The sequence below is a fragment of the Protopterus annectens genome, chromosome 16.part0 (assembly GCF_019279795.1).
Source record: "Protopterus annectens isolate FY-2018-M chromosome 16.part0, PAN1.0, whole genome shotgun sequence".
In the NCBI taxonomy this organism is placed as follows: domain Eukaryota; kingdom Metazoa; phylum Chordata; order Ceratodontiformes; family Protopteridae; genus Protopterus; species Protopterus annectens.
The window spans coordinates 627,701,174-627,720,220 of NC_056750.1; the positions used below are offsets into that span (position 1 = coordinate 627,701,174).

The 19,047-nt window shown below is 45.5% G+C and overlaps 1 protein-coding gene across 2 annotated transcripts in view; it reads right to left on the minus strand.

Annotated features, from left to right (window-relative positions):
• Nucleotides 1-19,047, minus strand: part of INPP5E (inositol polyphosphate-5-phosphatase E) — a 1,512,334-nt gene that overhangs the window by 1,069,277 nt on the left and 424,010 nt on the right. The gene's annotated exons all lie outside the window — the stretch shown is intronic.

Genomic DNA, 19,047 nt, shown 5'->3' on the forward strand with positions numbered 1-19,047 from the left:
AAAAGCTGTGGCTTCCCTCCTTCTAGGCACCAGAGGTCCTGAGCTGCCCAGCAATGACAAAAACGTGCTCATCGCGACCTTTTATATTGTGTGTTGGTGCTCATTCTTTTCATTTCTTGGAGGCAAAATCCCCTCAAAGGAAAGGATAGATATGGTACACATTTAGTCCAACTTAATCTATAATCAAAAAAAATGCATACGACTTTTAAAGAGCAAATGGCTAAAGCAGTATGTTTAAATGCAACACCCTATGTCCAAGGACTACTCATGATAAAGTTTGAAAATGAGAAGTTATGTACCTACCATAACGTTCCATGTTAGTTGTCTTCTCTCGCCTTCTTTCTTGCTTGATGGGTTCGACTCGGCACTTTGCTAAGCTCGAGAGTCACTTTTACCAGCTCGAGGCAGCCCCATATCCCATGATGCAAGGTGGTAAGTACCCAGATCTCGTTTGTTGTCTATAGGCAATAACACCTAGCATAAATAACTTCCAAAAGGAAGAAAGAAGGAGAGAAAAAACCTGAAGGATGGTTGGAGGACCAGCACTGTATGGTCTTCAGAAGCATGCTTCCATGTAGAGAGAAAGGTCTGTCCAGGCCAGGGGGAAGGAGGGAGGGTCGCAAGAAAGAAGGCGAGAGAAGACAACTAACATGGAACGTTATGGTAGGTACATAACTTCTCAATGTTAAGTTGTCAATCTCGCCTTCATTCTTGCTTGATGGGACCGCGTCCTAGCACCTCTATCCTGGGTGGCTCAATGGAACAGACTCTTGAGAACTGTAGAGCCAAAACTGGCTCTGTCCCTGGAGGCCAAATCCAATTTGTAATGGGAAACAAAGGTATGAGGAGTGGCCCAAGTGGCTGCTGCACAAATAGTGTCTAATGGAAGTCTAGCTTGAAAGGCTGTGGAAGTGGCTAAGCTTCTGGTTGAATGCGCTTTAGGTTTCGAGCACAGCTGTTTTCCCTGAGCTGATAAATTTCAGAGATGACAGAAGAAAGCCATCTAGATAAGGTCACTTTTGAGACAGGAAGGCCTTTTTTGTTATCAGCATAAGAAACAAAGAGCTGATCGGATTTCCTGAATTGTTTTGTTCTGTCCAAATAATATCTGAGTTGGCGGTGAACATCAAGATAATGTAATTTTTGTTCCGATCTGTTTGAGTAGTTTGGGAAAAATACAGGAAGATCAATAGCCTGATTCAAATTAGTCTTTGAGGCGACCTTAGGCAAAAAGGTCGGATTAGTTCTCAATGATACTCTGTCTTTGTGGAAGACTAAATTGGGGGGCGAACCGATAGAGCATGAAGTTCAGACACCCTCCTAGCTGATGTAATAGCAACCAGGAATAAAGTTTTCCATGAAAGAAATTTCAGGGAACATGAAACAGCTGGCTCGAAGGGAGGAAGAATCAAGGATGTCAGCACTAAATTTAGGTCCCATTGAGGAGGAGGACTCCTGATTGGAGGCTTCAGGAGAAAAATTCCTTTTAAGAAGTCTCTACAAAGCCTGTGGGACATAATGCTGTGGTCTGCGAACCCAACATGAAAGTTAGAGATAGCAGCCAACTGAACTTTGACCGTGGAAGAAGAGGAGCCCGCATGAAAGATTTCCGCTAAGAAATCCAAAACTGCTTGTACTGGAGCAGTAAAGGGATCAATATTTTTAGCTTTTGCCCAACAAGAAAAGCGTTTCCATTTGCTAGTATAAATCCTCCTAGTGGAGGATTTTAGGGAAGCTACTATGATGTCTCTAACAGGATTAGAGATCATAGGAAGCCTGGCTAAGGAAGGAAGTGGAGCAACCATGCTATGAGGTTGAGAGAAGGGATAGATCGGTGCAGCTGACCCGATTGGTGAATCAGAAGGTCTGGCAATGGGTCCAGATGCCACGGCTGCACCAAAAGGTGACGATGGAGGAACGGAAACCAAATTTATCGAGGCCAATAAGGAGCAATGAGAATCATTTTGGCTCTCAAAACGGTGGCTTTCTGGATTACTTGTGGAATCAGCGGAAAGGGAGGAAAGGCATAAAGAAGTCCCTGGGGCCAATCCTGGGTCAGAGCGTCTCTGGGGGGATGGCCTGGCAGTGGGAAGAGAGAGAAGAAGTCTGGGCATTTGCTGTTTTGGGGAGTAGCAAAACGATCGCTACATGGGCGGCCCCATTCTAGAAAAATCTCCTCCACTATAGATTGTTTGAGAGACCACTCATGAGGCATGAGAATAGCTCTGCTCAATCTGTCCGCTAAAATGTTGGTTTTCCCAGGGATATGCGTTGCTACCAGAAACCGATGAGAGGAGATCGCCCATTGCCAAAGTCTGAGCACTTCTCAACACAAGGGGTAGGACTTGGTTCCGCCCTGTTTGTTGATATACCATACTACAGACATGTTGTCTGTGTGGACTGCAATTGTCCCCAAGGGAAGAAAGTCGTTGAGGGCTTGCAACATTAAAAGCACTGCTCTCATCTCTAGGACATTTATGTGCAGGTGGTATTCGAACGGTTGCCACGTCCCATGAACCATCCTGCCCTGATAATGACCCCCTCACCCGATCAGGGAGGCGTCCGTAGTGACAGTGGCTACCGGGGCTGGGGGTACAAAAGGGTCTGCCTTGGTGAATCTGAGGAGAAGTAATCCACCATGAAAGATGATTCTTGCAAATCTGTGTCACCAATATTTGGTGACGCATCGGCAGTTGTTGGTAAGACCACTGAGTGAACAACATCCACTAAAGCAGGCGCATATAGAAGCGGGCCAGGGGAAGAAGGGTAATGGCCGCAGCCATGAGGCCCAACACCTTCAGAACCATTCTGGCCTGTACTTTCTTGCTGGCTAGAATGATCCTCACGTGACTTTGAATGTCTGAAATTCTTTGTTCTGTGAGGGGAGCTGACATCCAAACAGTGTTTAAGTTTGCGCTTATGAAAGTAATAGACTGGCAGGGCAATAAGGAGGATTTTTCGTAGTTGATCGAAATTCCCAATTGAGTGCAAAGATTTATTGTGTAATCCCTGGCTTGAAGAAGTTGATGCCTGGTGGTGGCTGAAAGGAGCCAGTCGTCTAGATACGGAAACACCTGGAATCCTTGACGTCTCAGGTGAGCCGTGACCACTGCCATACATTTGGTGAACACTCTGAGGGCTATAGTGAGACCAAAGGGCAGGGCTCTGAATTGGAAGTGACTGGACCCCAGCCGAAAGCGGAGAAACCTTCTGGAGCGCCTGTGAATTTTTATGTGATAGTATGCATCCTGAAGATCTATTGAGCACATCCAGTTGTCCTTCTCTAGGAAGGGCAGAATTGACTGAAGTGTGACCATTCGGAATCTTGTCTTTCTCACAGACTTGTTGATTCTGCCGAGATCCAATATTGGTCTCCAGTCTCCCGTCTTTTTGGGGACCAAAAAGAACCTTGAGTAGATTCCGGGCTCTGAATGGTCTGTTGTAACTGGCTGAATGGCTCTTTTTTGTAGAAGTTTGAATACTTCTAACTCTGCAATTTCCCTTAGACTGGGTGGTACATCTGGAAGGGAATTTGAGTGAGAAAAGGGACTTTCCTCGAAAGGAATTTTGTAACCCTCGGATATGATCGACTGTACCCATCTGTCTTGAGTGAGGGAACGCCAGGCTTCTGGGTACAGCGATAGTCTTCCCCCGACTGCCTCCAAGGATGGACAGTCGGGCAACATCTCAGGGATGCTGAAAGGGCTTGTCAGAGAGAGGCTCTCTGCTTCCCTGGTTTTGTGGACCCCCTCTGCCTCTAGAGTGGCATCTGTTATTGTTACCCCCTCTGCCTCTAGGGGTAAACTGACCACATGTATCCGGTGTGACTCCTTGGGATTTGCGGAACCACATTTTGCCACCCTTCTGTCCTTTAGGGTAAGGTCTAGAAGGGGTGGAAAAACGGACCCCTACGGCAGAAAGAGTCTTGCCGTCCTGCTCACACCTGGTCAATGTTTCCTTCACTTGAGGGCCAAACAAAGCTGACCCATCAAAGGGAGAGTTTGTGAAGGACGCTTTAAAGGGATCTGCAAAATTACAGAGCCGCATCCAGGCTTGGCGTCTAAGAGCCACACCTGTACCTGCGGCCCTACTCACTCCATCTGCTGCATATGATATCAGTCGCATGGAGGAGTTAGCAATAGAATTAAGGGTTCCTAGCTGCGAAGCAATTTTTTCTTGAGCCCCTGCAGCTGTGGGATCCTGTACTACTTCACCTAGCTCCTTAAGGATGTCCCTTTGGAGTCTGGTGAAGTGACATAAGTAGTTCAGCGAGCGCATAGCAAAGGTCGCTGAAGAAAACATCCGCTTACCATACCTATCCATGGTCCTAGAGTCCTTATTAGGAGGATGGACAGGTACGGAAGGATCTGCAAGTTCCTTCTTAGTGGCAGCCGCCACCACCATGGCATCAGCAGGGACACCTTTCGTAAGGAAGTGCTTGTCCGAAGGGGCAGTAATAAATTTAGAAGGCCTCCTAGGAACTGGCTCTACAGAGTCAGGAGCAGCCCACGCCTTTCGAGCAATAACCTGCATAAGGGGGTCGAAAGGCGGAGACACCCAGGAGGTGGAAGGCCGAGATCCAAACGCCTCCAGGTATACTGACTCATCCTCAGAGGGATTATTGGAGGGCCAGTTTCCCCTCTGTTTAAGGAGTTCTAGGATGTCTGAAAATGAGACATCCTCTGAGGGGGATCTTGGGGATCCCTCCGACTCATCTAAGTCGGTATCTGAAGTGATAGACTCGGGGGAGTCTACGTGTTTCCTATTACAAGTCCTCTTGCGCGGAGGATCCCCTGACTGATCAGGAGAATCCTCGGAAGAGGGGGTTCTTCCCAGTGGGGAAACCTGAGGCGGAGGATTTCTGGGTCCGGGAGCAAGAGAGATGGCAGAGATATCGACAGGCACCGTAGAGGGAGGAGCTAAGGGAACAGACTGCTGGCTGAGTCCAGTGGCCAGCACACTCTTCATCACCTCGAAGGCTCCCCTCCCAGGGAGGTCCGAGAGAACCCGTTCCGACGAAACAGGAACTCCAGGGCCCACTGAAAGGGAAGGCTCCGAGGCAGATGGGGCCGAGCTCACCAAGGCCGAGGCTCCAAGGGGAAGAGTGGGGTCGGACAAGGGTCCGATGCCACTCACCCCCTCGGAGGAGACCAGGGAAGCCCGACCACCGAATCCCTCTAAGGAAGGTCTCGAAGATGAGATAAGAGTAGAGGCTGAGGGAGCAGAAGGGGGAGGTATCTGTCCCTCAGCCATAGCAGAAACTATTCCCGAAGACTCCATGCTCCAAACTCTGAGGTAGAGTTGAAGGAGGAACTGCAAGGGGGTGTGGACTAATAGTCGTCTGTTGAGACGGACTATGTAGCATCTGGGCCAGTGCCTGTGATTTTAATAATCTACTGACCACCCTCTCTAAATCATGGTCAGAAAGCCTGGATGACCTAGATGATCGGCTCCGATGGCTCCGTTCCGAGAGGAGAGGTGAGGCTGGAGCCGAGAGTATCGGTTCCAAGGAAGGGGACCTGGACCTCTTCCTCGAAGGAACCATCGGAGCCGACGAAACCATGGATGCAGTCGGAGCCGAAGACTTTTCGGCACCAACAGAAGGTCTCGATGCATCGGCTCCGGCCGGAGCCAATACAGACATAAAGGTAAGGATGTTGGAGCCGGTCGGCGCCGACACCGAAGCCTGAGCCACATGATGGTCGGAACCAATCGGAGCCGACACCGAACCGAACCAGTATCGGCACCGATAGCCATCGGTGCCGAAGGTTTGTGCAAACCAGGATCGGCTCCAGCCGGAGCCGATCTCGACTCTGAAAGAGTCGGAACCGAGACCGCAGGCTTAGACACAGAAGCCTGGGCCTTGGAAGACTTGGAAGTCTTACTCGGAGCCGACTTAGCCGGAGAGCCCTCCGGTTTAAGTAGGCCCCTTAAAATCAATTTGTTTCTCCTCTCCTGCAGGACTCTCTGGCTAAGGGAATGACAAATTGCACAGGAGTCCTGCAGGTGGAGAGGTCCCAGGCAGTATAAGCAAAAAGTGTGACCGTCTGTCAGAGACATCTTCTGACAGCACGAGTCACACTTCTTAAAGCCTGAGACCCTTTCCTTGGACATGGTTGCAAAAACACACACAACACAGTCCCAAGAACCAGTTATCCCAAAAATAATAAGATAACTAACCTCTCACTCACACACACACACACACACACACACACCCTAACAAGGGGGGGGGGGATGGGAGGGGAGAAGGCCTGACTAAAAAAATTAAGGAGTGAGGGAATTTCTAGTCAGAAAGGGACTTAATCTAAACTAAAAACGTTAAAAATAAAGTTTTAAGGTAAAAAAGGGGCAAAAATAGTATTATTTTAAACACTTACCAGGAGCTGGTAAAAGGAGGACCTCATCAGCGAAGCGGCAAACGAGATCTGGGTACTTACCGCCTTGCATCATGGGATATGGGGCTGCCTCGAGCTGGTAAAAGTGACTCTCGAGCTTAGCAAAGTGCCGAGTCGGAGAACCCATCAAGCAAGAATGAAGGCGAGATTGATAACTTAACATTTATAGTTATGTGCTCACCATAACTGCATTCTGTGTTGTCTGTTTTCGTTCTTCCTCAACTGATGGGGTATCTGTTCCAAGTCCAACCCACATATCAGTCCCTCAGCTACTCCACTTACCCATAATCCTAGGGTCTATATTAGAACATCGAAGTTTCAAAACTTCAAATGTTCTCATATCAACCCCTATTCAGCGAAAGCTGAAAATATCGAAGCTACAGAAAACCAAATTTTTTCCTAGGGAAAGAATTTGGTTGTCAATTTCTGTTGCTTCAGCATTTTCAGCACTGTGGTGCAAAGTTACGGGTCGGGTTCAGGTAAGTGTGCGATTGAGCGCGGGTTAGGTTAGTTAGGGTTAGGGTGCGGGTTAGGTATGTGTGCGATTGTGTGGAAGTGAGGGTTAGGGTGAGTTAGGGTTAGGGCACGGGTCAGGTAAGTGTGCGATTGTGTGGACGTGAGGGCTTGAGAGTGGGTGAGGTGAGTGTGCGACAGTGATGGACCTTAGGGTTAGAGTTTGGGTTAAGGTAAGTGGATAGTTAGTGGTGTATGTATAATTTAGTGTAGGGTTAGGTGTAAGATTTTAGGTGCATGTCTGTGGATTGCTGTTTGCTTGGTGTGCTTGTGTTGTGTGTATGTGTTGTGTGCATGTGTTTTGGAACAGCAAATTTTTTCCCTAGGAAAAAATGAGTTGTTCTGTATGTTCGATGTTTTCAGATTTCGCTGAATAGGGGTTGATATTAGAACATTCTAAGTTATAAAACTTCGATGTTCTAATATAGACCCTAATCCTACAACTACTCGTGAGTTACCTCAGGTCAAGTTTGCCCTCAATTTAGTGAATTACAATGCAAAAATGGAAAAGCAGCCAATGTACTTTCTGAGCTAAGGAACACAAAAAGTGGGAAATAGGAAAGAAATCAGAGAAGGAAAACTCTTGAACCCACACAACATAAACTAGTCAAGAATATCTCTTAAGCCATACCAGTGTCCAGACAGAAAGGGAAGGGGGAAGTTGAGGAAGAACGAAAACAGACGCAGAGTAATGCCGAGTACATAACTATAACATCTGATGATGTCTTTTTATCTGTTCCTTAACAGATGGGAAAGAGTTCCCATCCAGAGTAGTCTTGGGTGGTCCTCAAGGAAGGATATTTCAGAGTACTATGGAGCCAAAAGCTGCCCTTTTGCTTCATAATATATACAACTTGCAATGAGCTATAAAGGTATGAGTGTTGGGCCATGTAGCAGCTGTACAGATGTCATCTATAGATGTTTTAGACCAAAAAACCAGATGATGTGGCCATAGACCTTGTGTAGTGTGCTTTAGGACATTTAAGTAATGACAGGCCTTTGTTTCTGTAAATAAAGGTATTGCAAGCAGTGAGCCATCTGGCTAGAGACACTTTGACATGGCTGTGCCTAATTTTCCCTTTACAAAAATGTACCAGCAAGTTATTTTGACTTACTCAAATATTTCGCCCTGTGAATTTAAAATCTGAGTTGTCTATGAACATCTAGTAAACGAACACGTATTCTCTTTTTTTTTTTTGAGAATTTTGGAAAGAAGACTGGTAGGCTGAATGACTGGTTGAGACTAGCTTCTGACAACACCTTAGATAGAAAGGAAGACCGAGTCCAAAGTGAAACCCTGTCCTTGTGAAAGATCAGGTAAAGTGGTTGAGAAGAATACTTGGAGTTTGGATACCCATGTAGCTGAGGTAATGGCAACTAGAAAGTACAGTTGTGTACACCTGCCATAAATGTAGATGTTCAAGTGTATTCACTGCTGCAGTCATCACACTTGGGTTATCCTGCCAGGGGTAGCCCTCAGTCAGCCTGAATACCAGAGGCTTAGTAGTTCTGCATCAGTTGCTATCACTCCAGGACTGATGTCAGGTCGTCAGTGGTATAAAATCAGGCAGCCAACAGCATTACATCAGTTTTACTTGCCCCAACTGTCAGGAGCCCCCAAATAGGGAGCTAGGTTATGGTGGAAGAACACCACCAGTAGAAAGTAAATACCAAAAATTCCCTTTAAGGAGAGAGAAAGAGAGAGAAACAAGGGGGGTGGAGGGGGGAAACCAAGACTGCAACAGTGAATACACTCGAACATCTGCATTTATAACTGTACACAACTGTACTATGTTCTTCGTGTTTCACTGTTGCAGTCATCACACTTGGGTTGATTCCCAAAGCTGAAGAAAAGGGTAGAAGCAATCAAGAAAACTGGGGGGCTGGCTAGGATGCCCTGCAAGACTGGAGTGGAAAAGCATGGCCTGGATTTAGAGACAATAGGCAGGTGGTAATGCTTGGTGAAAGTATGAACAGAAGTCCAAGTTGCAGCCTCCAGGATGCCCCTGGTGGGGACCCCTCTGAGAAAAGATGCAGAGGTGGAGGATGCCCTGGTGGAATGTGTCCTGACCTCCTTTGGGGGCGTTTTCCCATGCTGTCTGTAGCAGAAATGGATGGAGTGTGCTAGCCATTTGGAGACTGATTGTTTGGATACGGCCTTGCCCTCTGCCCCTGCTGCGAAGCTGACTAGCAATTGGTCAGTTTTTCTAAATGATTTAGTCTTATCCAGACAGAATCTGAGCTGTATGTGCACATCTACAGAGTGCAGAATCCTTTCCCCCTTGTTTTGTGGGTTAGGGAAATAGGTGGGCAAATGAATGGTTTGGTTGAGAGCAACACTAGACGCCACTTTAGGTATGAAGGAGGGGTTAAGTCCTGAGGGAGACCCTGTCAGCATGGAAAATGATGAAGGGCTCTACAGCCATGAGTGCTTGTAGCTCTGAGACTGTTCTAGATGAAGTGATGGCCAGAAACAAGGCTGTTTTCTAAGAGAGGAATTTTAACTCTGCTGAAGCTGCAGGTTCAAAAGGGAGTAGGGTGAGCTTTTCCAACACAAAGTTAAGGTCCCAAGCTGGGGTAGGAGCTCTTCTGGGTGGCCTTAAGTTGTTAGCCCCTCTTAGGAACTGTTTGATGAGAGGATGTGAAAAGAGTGGTGGCTCTGTGTTGTAATGAGCAGAGACTGCAGAGGCATGGATTTTAACAGAAAGGAAGGATAGACCCCTGTGTATTAGGATCTGCTAGGTAATCCAGGATGAGAGGTAGGCAAGGCTGTGCCATTCTGGCTCCCTTAGCCTGGATCCAGGTGCAAAACCTTTTCCAGTTGTCAGCATAGAACTTTCTAGTGCTGGGGCATCTGGCCTCACGTATAACATCTGGGACTTGTTTGCTTAGGCTGGCAGCTTCAGGAGAGGTCAGGGAATAAGCCAGGCTGCCATGTTGAGGGTCTGCAATTGGGGATGCAAGAATTCTTCATTCCTCTGGGTCAGGAGTGTTGGGATCTGAGGTAGGTGCCATGGTGGTAGGGATGACAGGCTGCACAGCAGTGGGTACCAGTGCTGGCATGGCCAGTCTGGGGCAATCAGGATTGCCCTCGGTTTTTCCTCCCTTATTTTGAGCAGTACCCTTGAAATGAGAGGTAAAAGGGAAAATGCATAGACTGAGAGGTTTACCCACTGGAAGGATAGAGCATCCACTTCCCAGGCCTTGCTGTGAGGTTCCCTGGTGCAGAATTTGCTGAGCTGATGATAGGAGTGGGAGGCAAAGAGGTCCAGCTTCGGGGTGCCTCATTCCTGGGTTACAAGGGTGAAGGTTCTGTGGTCTAACTGCCACTCGTGTGGGTCTAGCAGGTTTTTGCTTAAGTTGTCTGCCAGAGAGTTTAGGGAGCCTGGCAGGAATTGTCCTAGCAGGTGTAGTTGCATGGCTGAGGCCGTGTGCCAAAGGGTCATGGCAAGCCTGCAGAGAGGATAAGAGTGAGTCCCTCCCTGCTTATTGATATACCACATCACTGTGGTGTTGTCTGTTTTGATCAGTAGAGGCCCCTGGTACAGTGGGGGTCTGAAAGCTGTCAGGGCATGCTGAACAGCTAGCATCTCTTTTGGTTGATGTGCAGATGTATTTAATTTGGGCTCCAATGGCCATGAATGCACCTGCCATCCAGGTGTGCACCCCAGTCATAGCCTGATGCATCTGTGGTGAGGGTCTGGGCAGCATGGGGTTGTGAGAAGGGAAGTCCCTTGCTGTGGCTGCATGCTGCTGCCCACCAAAGAAAATCTTTCCTTAAACAAGGTATCACTAGTATGATAGTTTCCAGGTCTTGAGTGTGTTGACACCAAATTATTTTTAGGTACCATTGTAGTTTCCTAATATGCAGTCTGGTATGTGGAATGAGTAGAATGCAGGAGGCCACGAACCCTACAGCTTGCAGGATTTTCCTTGCGGATAACTGGGTTCTGGTGGCTAGTTGAGAGAAGTAGCCTGTCAGGTAGCGGTAGCGTTGTTTTTCTGGAGTAAGGAATGCCATCTGGGATGCTGTGTCCAGGCTTCCTCCCAGGAATACAATTTTTTGTGTGGGTACTAGTCTTGATTTCTTTTCATTTAACAGTGTAACCAGGGAGGTCAGTAGGTCCTTTACAAAGGTCAGATGCTGTAACACCTTTTCCTGACTATCTGCCTAAATCAGCCAATCATCTAAGTAGGGGTAAATTTGAATATTTCTTTGTCTGCAAAAGGCAATGACAGGAGCCAAGCATTTTGTGAAAAGTCTGGGAGCAGTGGATAAGCCAAAGGGAAGCACAGAGAACTGAAAGTGTATAGATCCTGCCCTGAACCGTAGATATTTCCTGCAAGATTCCCGGATTGGGATGTGTAGGTAGGCGTCTTTTAGGTCTAGGGTGGCTAACCAAGCATCCTTGGAAAGTATAAGAAGAAGCTGCTGGAGGGTGAGCATTTTGAATTTTGGTATCACCAGAAAGGTGTTTAGAATGGATAGGTTGATGATTGGGTGCCAGGTGCCTTTTTCTCTGGGTACCAGGAAGCGTCTGGAATAAAAACCTTGGCCTATCTGGTCTGCAGGAACATGCTGTAATGCCCTCATGGAGAGCAGGGAAAGAATTTACTTTTTGGCCTCTGCCCACTGGTTTGGAGAAAGATCTGGGAACCCTCTTGGGGTTGGCATAGTGTGGAAATAAAATTTGTATCCCTGGAACACTATTTTAGGAACCATCAGTCGTTGTTGATAAAGGCCCAGTTGTTTGCATGGAAAGAGAGTGTTCCTCCTAGGGGCACAAGCAGGTGGGCAGAGGTCAGGCATGGAGGTGTAAAGTCAATTGTGAGTTCTTACCATAAGGGGGTGGCTTAGCACTCCCTGTTTTTGAAGAGGAAGAACTCCATTGCTTAGATCTCTGCATTTCCTGGGGCTGCTGTCTTGGGGGACTGCTTCCCCTGGGTTTGGGCTGAGCTGACCTGGAAGGGGCCGGAAAGACCAGTGCTTGGAGGGGCAATGCCTACTAAACCTCAGAGGCTGGACCTGTAAAAAGTCTTTAACTGTCTGCATAGATTTAGCTTTTTCTTCCATCTTTTTTAAAACCTCTTCTGCCTTGGTGCGTCCAATAATTTTGATTTGACATGGTCTAGCAAGGTCTGTTCTTTAAGCCAAGCATGCCTTCTAAGGACAGAACCAGTAACTTCTGCCCTGCAAGGTGCTTCTAGAGCATCAAAGCCACATTGCAAGATGTGCTTAGTAACTTGGCTTGCAGAATGCATAAGCTTTTGTAATTCTTTATTTTCTGCACAAGCAGGGAAAGGAAGATATTTTCTGTTTGAGAAGATCCATTATATGCTGCTATTTCAGCATGTGGAACTGACAATTTAGTACTCTAACGGCAAGAATAGCAGAGGTCTACACTTTTTTACCCCATCTGTTTAAAGCTCGGGAATCCCTGTCTGAGGGGGTGGGATTCTTAGATGAGGTTGCTTTAATTCCTTTAGGTCCTTGAGAAATGACCTCTGGGTCAGCAGTAGGATTTTTGAAAAGGAATTTGAGAGAGTCAGGGACTCTGTAGTACCTGTCAGCATTCCTGGGAGCAGGAAGAAGGGTGTCAGGAGTCAAACTGGATTCCATAACAACATCAACAACAACTAGGACAGGAGTAATGGCCAGGGGTCTGTGCTGTGGTAAATCTAAGAATTCCTTGAGTCTCTTTTTTGATTGCAGACAGTCCTGACATTCCCATTGGAAATGCTCCCTTAAAGTATGAAGGGTTTCACCAAATGAAAAATCCTCTGGTGGAGAGGCATAAGGAATGCATTCCTCTGCATCAGAATCCTCATAAGCAGAGAGAAGTTGCATGTTTTCATATTCAGAAGCATCAGAGTCACCGGAATCCTGTTCAGATAAAACTACTGGGGGCAAGTCTTTTTTTCGTTTGGAAGGGGGTAGCCTGGCTTCACCTAATAAGCATAATAAGGTCTTCCACCATTTTAAGCATTTGAGATTGAGGCAAGGAAGTAGGTTCCTGAGCTTGGGTCATCTGTTTTTTTTGGGCGTAGTTTGTACCCTGGGCCTTAGAAACTCAGTTGTTTTAGAAAGAACTGAAGAAAGAAATCATTGGTTTGTGTCGAGTGTCGGTAGTGCGAAGTACTTCCTCGGAAGCCGGTGCCTGCTCAGCAGCTCCGGACCCATGACTCCGGACCCATCCAAGGTAGAGACATCCACAGGATCCTTAGTCAAAGAAGAGTCTCACAGCATACCGGACTCTGAAAGAGTCTCAATAGTGGCCTGCAAATCAAAAGAAGCAGGCATCAGGAGCTGTTTAAACTCTGTGATGGGGTGAAACATCTGCGAGAAACTATAGGTGACAATTTTGAACTTCTAAAAAGGGAATGCAATAACCTTTGGATACAACTCTTGGCATCCAGACATCTGAGGTGATGGCGTCACAAGCTTCTGGGTGGAGTGCCAGATTACTTCTGACCGACTCCAGACAAGAGCAACCTTTCAGATTCTCTGAAAAGGCTCACTGGAAAAAGCCCTGTGAAAGGCCTAATTCTGTGGACACCCCTGCACTGTGGACAGTATCCATTATGATTCCCCCCACCCCACCTCTGGAGGAGCATCCTGGGAAGAGACACTTACCCCCCCCCCTTAAGATTCTTTGAAAGGGTATGCTGGGGTGGTATCAAAGCATACTCCAAAGGCAGACAGTTCCAGTTCGTTCCTTGTCAGAGTGTCTTCAACTTTTGACCCAAACAAGGAGGACCTGTCAAAAGGGGCATTAAAGAATGATGCCTTGAAATAGTCTGCTTATTTACACAAATGCATCCAAGCATGGTATTGCATTGCAATACCGGAGTCTGATGCTTTAGATGCTCCCATTGACTGTGTTCAAGATAAGCCTCATGGAAACACTGGCAATGGAAACCAGGGTAGATAACCAAGTCCCCAGCATCTTCTGCATTTCTGGAGACTGCTGTGCCTTGAGGGTACTTGACACTTCAGACACAAGGTCCTGCTGACGTCTTGTTAAGTGTGATAGGTAATTAAGGGCTCTTGGTGCAAAAGTGGCTGATGCACAGGAACACTTCCCTAAATGATCTAATGCTCAAGACTCCCAGTTCAAGGGGTCTATCCAGGAACTCTCCTCAGAAATCTCCTTGGCATTAACAGCTGGACCTTTATTCCAATGTGACCTGTCCTTGGTTGGGGAAAGAACCTTATCTGGCTTTCTGGATATGGGCTCTACTGTGTAGGATTTCTTTCATGGATTACCAGGTCCATAAGGTCAGCCAGAGGGGGAACCACCCAAGGTGAGCATGGGCCTATACCAAAGGCCTCCAGATATACTGGCTCCTCAGTAGTGGGCACTTTGGTGGTCCTGCTTCCGAATGGTGAATCACCTCCACTAAGCAAGCCAAAAACTGCATCTTCCTGTGAAGACTTAGGAGGATCCCTCTCCTTCCTCAAGGTCAGTATCCTCAGTGAGAGACTCCTCCAGGGAGCCCAGGTGTTTCCTCTTACACCTTCTCTTTCCTGAAACCTCCTGTTCTGATAAATCCAGGAAGGAAGGGGAAGAGTTGGGAAGCCCTGGAGGATGGCTGTCATAGGCTGTCCATGAGCAAACTGATGACTGGTCGCAGGTGCTGATGAAGGAAAGGAGGGGATGCCAGCTGGAGAAATCTGACCCTTCTCCCAAAAGGACAGCATCTTCTCTACAATATCAAAGGCTGAGGCAGAGGGTCCTAGAACCCAAGGCAGCCACTCAGCCTGGACGTTGAGATTGGTGCCAAACTGGCTGAAGCTGAAACCCTGAGTGCAACTGTCGATCCTGAAGCAGAAACCACCAAACTTGACTCAAACTCCAACCTTAACCTTATGACTCTGAGGTCCCATGGGCCTCAAAAAGTTGGTGTTGAGGCTACCAAGGAAAAGGACAGAGCAGAAGATGGCTAGCCATCAAATACAACCTGAATGGTGGAAATTCAGCCAGCCCCAAAGACCATGCATCCAAAGGGCTTGACATAGGAAGCCTGAAGGGTGGAGCTGAAGGTCCCAGTGTCAGACCCAAACCTGAAGGGTTACGACCTGACTGCATGTAAGTCTGCAAAAAGGACCTCATCAGCTACTCCAGATCAGAGGTTTTTATGCTATCTATAGACCTCGATGACCGGATGGAAGAAGCCAACAAAGAGGGCTTAGAAGGTCATTCAGAAAAAGGATCCAAGCCAGAGAGGTCCTGAACCAGGACAGAGATGGAAAAAGGAAGCAGATAAAAGGACCCCTTTGAACAAGAAAGGTCTAAGGATGTTCGGAGCTGAAGTTTTCCAGTTTTTGAAGCTGAAGACAATCAGCTCTGAGATGTCTGGGGTGATATTGGCCCCAGGGCAGACATGAGACCTGAAAGTCATGGGACCTTCGGGTCCCCTCGAGCCTGAAGTAAGGCAAGAAGAAGAACATTAACAGAACCTTTTGTGATCCCCGTTGGAATGTCTGAAGTCTCGCTGTCAGGGCTTCTCAGACCAGGTCTTTGCAGTCGAGGAAGAAGGCACCTCAGAAACAGAGGCTGAAGTAGAAGAAATGGAAGGTAGAAGCCCTTCCAACACCAACTTGGTCCTACATATGTCGGTGGCCCTGGTACCAAAACTTTAATTGATGGAGCATCTGGAATTAAGATGCTCCACTCTCAAACAATAAACTCAATAATTGTGTGTCCTGGAAGACATATTGTACCCGCAGGATTTTAAAAAGCTTACCCATACCTAACACTAAACTAAACTTAGCTAGTATAATGACACATGATTTCACACAACATACAGCACAACAACAATAGGACCCAAAAAAGGGTGGGAAGAAAAAGAGACACAAAATACACTATCTACCTAACTACCTAGAAAGACAAAGAACATAGAAGCATACAAACCAAGGGTAAGGGAACAGCACACTCTCATCAAATCACTGCGCTAACTTCTCAAAAAAAAAAAGAGAGAGCAAAGTGGAGACAAGATCAGCTGCAAACCCAAATGGCAGCAAACTAGATCTGGGGAGCTGATGGAGGAGTGGAGAGTTATGGGTAAGGGGGTCAAAGCCAAGTGGACTTTAGAATTGGCCACTGTCCGATCCGAAGTACCATAGGTTGAAGCCAGGTGGAGCAGACAACGTTGCATCAGTTTTTACACACTGACATTTTAGTACTCAACAGCTTGTTTTGTCACACGTACTGTTCTTATTATTGTCAGGGTACAAAACTCAGAGAAAAGGAAAATGTGACATTCTTGCTTTTAAGAGTTCTCCCCTTTGTCCAAGCTTTTGCAACCCTGGAAGTAGTATATAAAACAAGCACAATCCCCCCATACACAAAATGTACTGTTTTATCATCTCTGTTTGCAGTTTTAGCTTTGCAATATTGTGTATGTCATGCTTGTAGTCATAGGGAGACAATGTTTCAAAGCAAATTCCAGAGATCTTATGTCAAACAAAATACCCCACATTTACAACGAGGAATGCAACAGAAGTTTTTTTTTTTTTTTGTTCCCTTTGGGGCATAATTTTTCCTGGCCCAGCCCCCAGTACCTCATGTCTAATCCATATCTACCAGCTCATTGCCTATCTCACAGACTTACTCTGGTGTCGCTGAGGCTGATCATAAATTCTAAGGGCATCCTGGGGCTTGGACTTGTCTATTTCCATCCTGGGGGGGGTTGTTTAGATGCCCTATATACTCCCTGCCCAGGCTCCCACAACTAATAACTCATCTGAGGGCAATGCCCCTTGTTGGACCACGGTTCCCATAAGGAAGCATCACCAATGAATGCCCTCCCTTCCAAGGATATGCAACCCATCCGTCCCTGCAACTTCCATAAACAGAGTCACTAATTGAACTCGGGTTGACTAGGCTGTACTTAGGCTTTATCTCTCTAATATATATATATATATATATATATATATATATATATATATATATATATAGATATATATATATATATATATATATATATATATATATATATATTTGTTTGTGTCTTTCGGCTTTTCCCAGTTAGGGGTCGCCACAGCAGAACAGCAGAACTCCGGTCCGCTAATGATTGGCAGTTGATTTTTACGTACCAGCTTGCCAGGCCTGACGCACAACCTTCAACGAAGGTACGCCCATTCACACATGTCTCCACGCAAAAGATGCTCTAGCTGAGAATCGAACCAGACAGCGTCTTACTGTGAGGCGACAACGCTACCGCAGCACCACCACCACGGGTATATATATATATATATATATATATATATATATATATATACATATACACACACACACAAACACAAACACAAACACTTATTGACTTTTTGTTGGCTGGATTAGTCCTGCTAGACTACTGGCCTCTTTTCATGGAAGACTCAAAAAGGTATTTTGACTTCTGGGGGAAATTTGACCAGGGCATCAGGGAACTTCCCCATCTCATCTTTTTTGTGAGTACGACTCAATTTGCAGGAGCACTTCCTGTTTCAGTTCCAGGTGCAGAGCTGGCCCAGAGAAACAGGGAGGCAGATGGAGAAAGGAGATGATGACGAGGTGAGAGAAATGGAGGAGAAAGCAAATATCAAGACTAGAGAATATGTGCAGTAGTCTGAAGAGATGTTTCAAAGAAATCTGATGGAGATGAGTCAGTAAATGATGACTGTATAACTACAACTCCAGGAGGGCTGCAGGACAATTTAAAGAATGGCGATGCACAGTGAGTCAGAAAATGAAGATGTTTCCTTGGGGGACATTATGGAAAAAATACAAAAGGATGATGCAGAGATGATCCTGAAGAATAGTGGTGAGATGGGAAAGAAAACATATGCAGATACAGTAAAATATGGCAGCAGGGGAGTAACAGAAGAAAATGAAAAACAGAAGTATGTGGTAAGAATTCAAAGTAAAGAAGACAAAGAAATGGACAGGTTTAAAGTGTGGGACAATTTAAAAGCTACTTTGGGTCGAAAAGCACATGATGCAAGAGCGTTTACTCTTAACAAAGAGACATTTTGTGACATTATATTTGAGACTGTTTTGCAATGGAAAATTTTCTTGGAGATTATGAAAAAAAGAGACTGTAACCCATGGAATCTTTATTTGATAAAAGCATTTAACAGGGAAACAAAAAAAGAAAATTCATGTACAATTTTGATCAGAGTTAGAAGGAGAGACTTTAAAAGGGCATTTGAAAACTTTATGTAAAGTACTAGACATTACAAAAGTTTATGACAAAAAGGGTTTATGGACTGGTGGCTGGGGTTATAAAATTGTGTTAAAAGTAGAAAGATAAAAAATTATACATATACCAAGCATGATAAATGTAGAAGGGAATGGGTACTGAAAAATGCTGGGAACAAACCAAACTTTTTTTGTGGAAAAGAAGGGCATTTCATTAGAACTGTGACAAAACGTTTATGTTTGTTTAGAAATGGATATGATGAAAAAAATATGAAATGAAAGGTTATAAATTTAATAAAACTGGACATTTATAAATGGATTGCAAACATGAAAAGAAGACTAAGGAAAACTACAAGAACAAAGAGAAGAAATTTAAAAAAAGAAAATTAGATGAGAAAAAAATAAAGAGGACATAGAAGAAGGTTCTGAAATAAGTGATGAAAACATAAATTTGGAGGTAGAAACAAAAAATAATTCTATTGGTAAATGGTAAAATACAGAAAAAAAAACATTTAAAACAATAAGTACAAACGAAAAAAGAAAGGGCATGGATGAAAAAGACTATATATAGCTACTGATTGTGTCTTAGTATAAAGGGTAAGGTGTTTGACTCACAGACACAGGGTACAGTGTTTGATTCTCACTTTTGGGAGGGAAATTGTCTAGGCTTAGAATGGCCTATTAAGAAAGCTAGCCTAGTAATTATGAAACCATGAATCTAAAGAAAGGAAAAATGAAAATTTTACAGTACTTTCTGTAAGCATGAATAGTACTTAGAATATAATAAGAAAAATAGGGATTTTGGAGGGATGTAATACATGTAATGTAGGTGTAACTATATTAGAAGACAATATTTTAACAAATGAAGAAAGATTACAAACAGAGAAACTACGGGGAGGAAAGAATCTGGAATTTTGGAAATGTGAGATGTTCTGGAATAAGCTGTATTCTGTGGC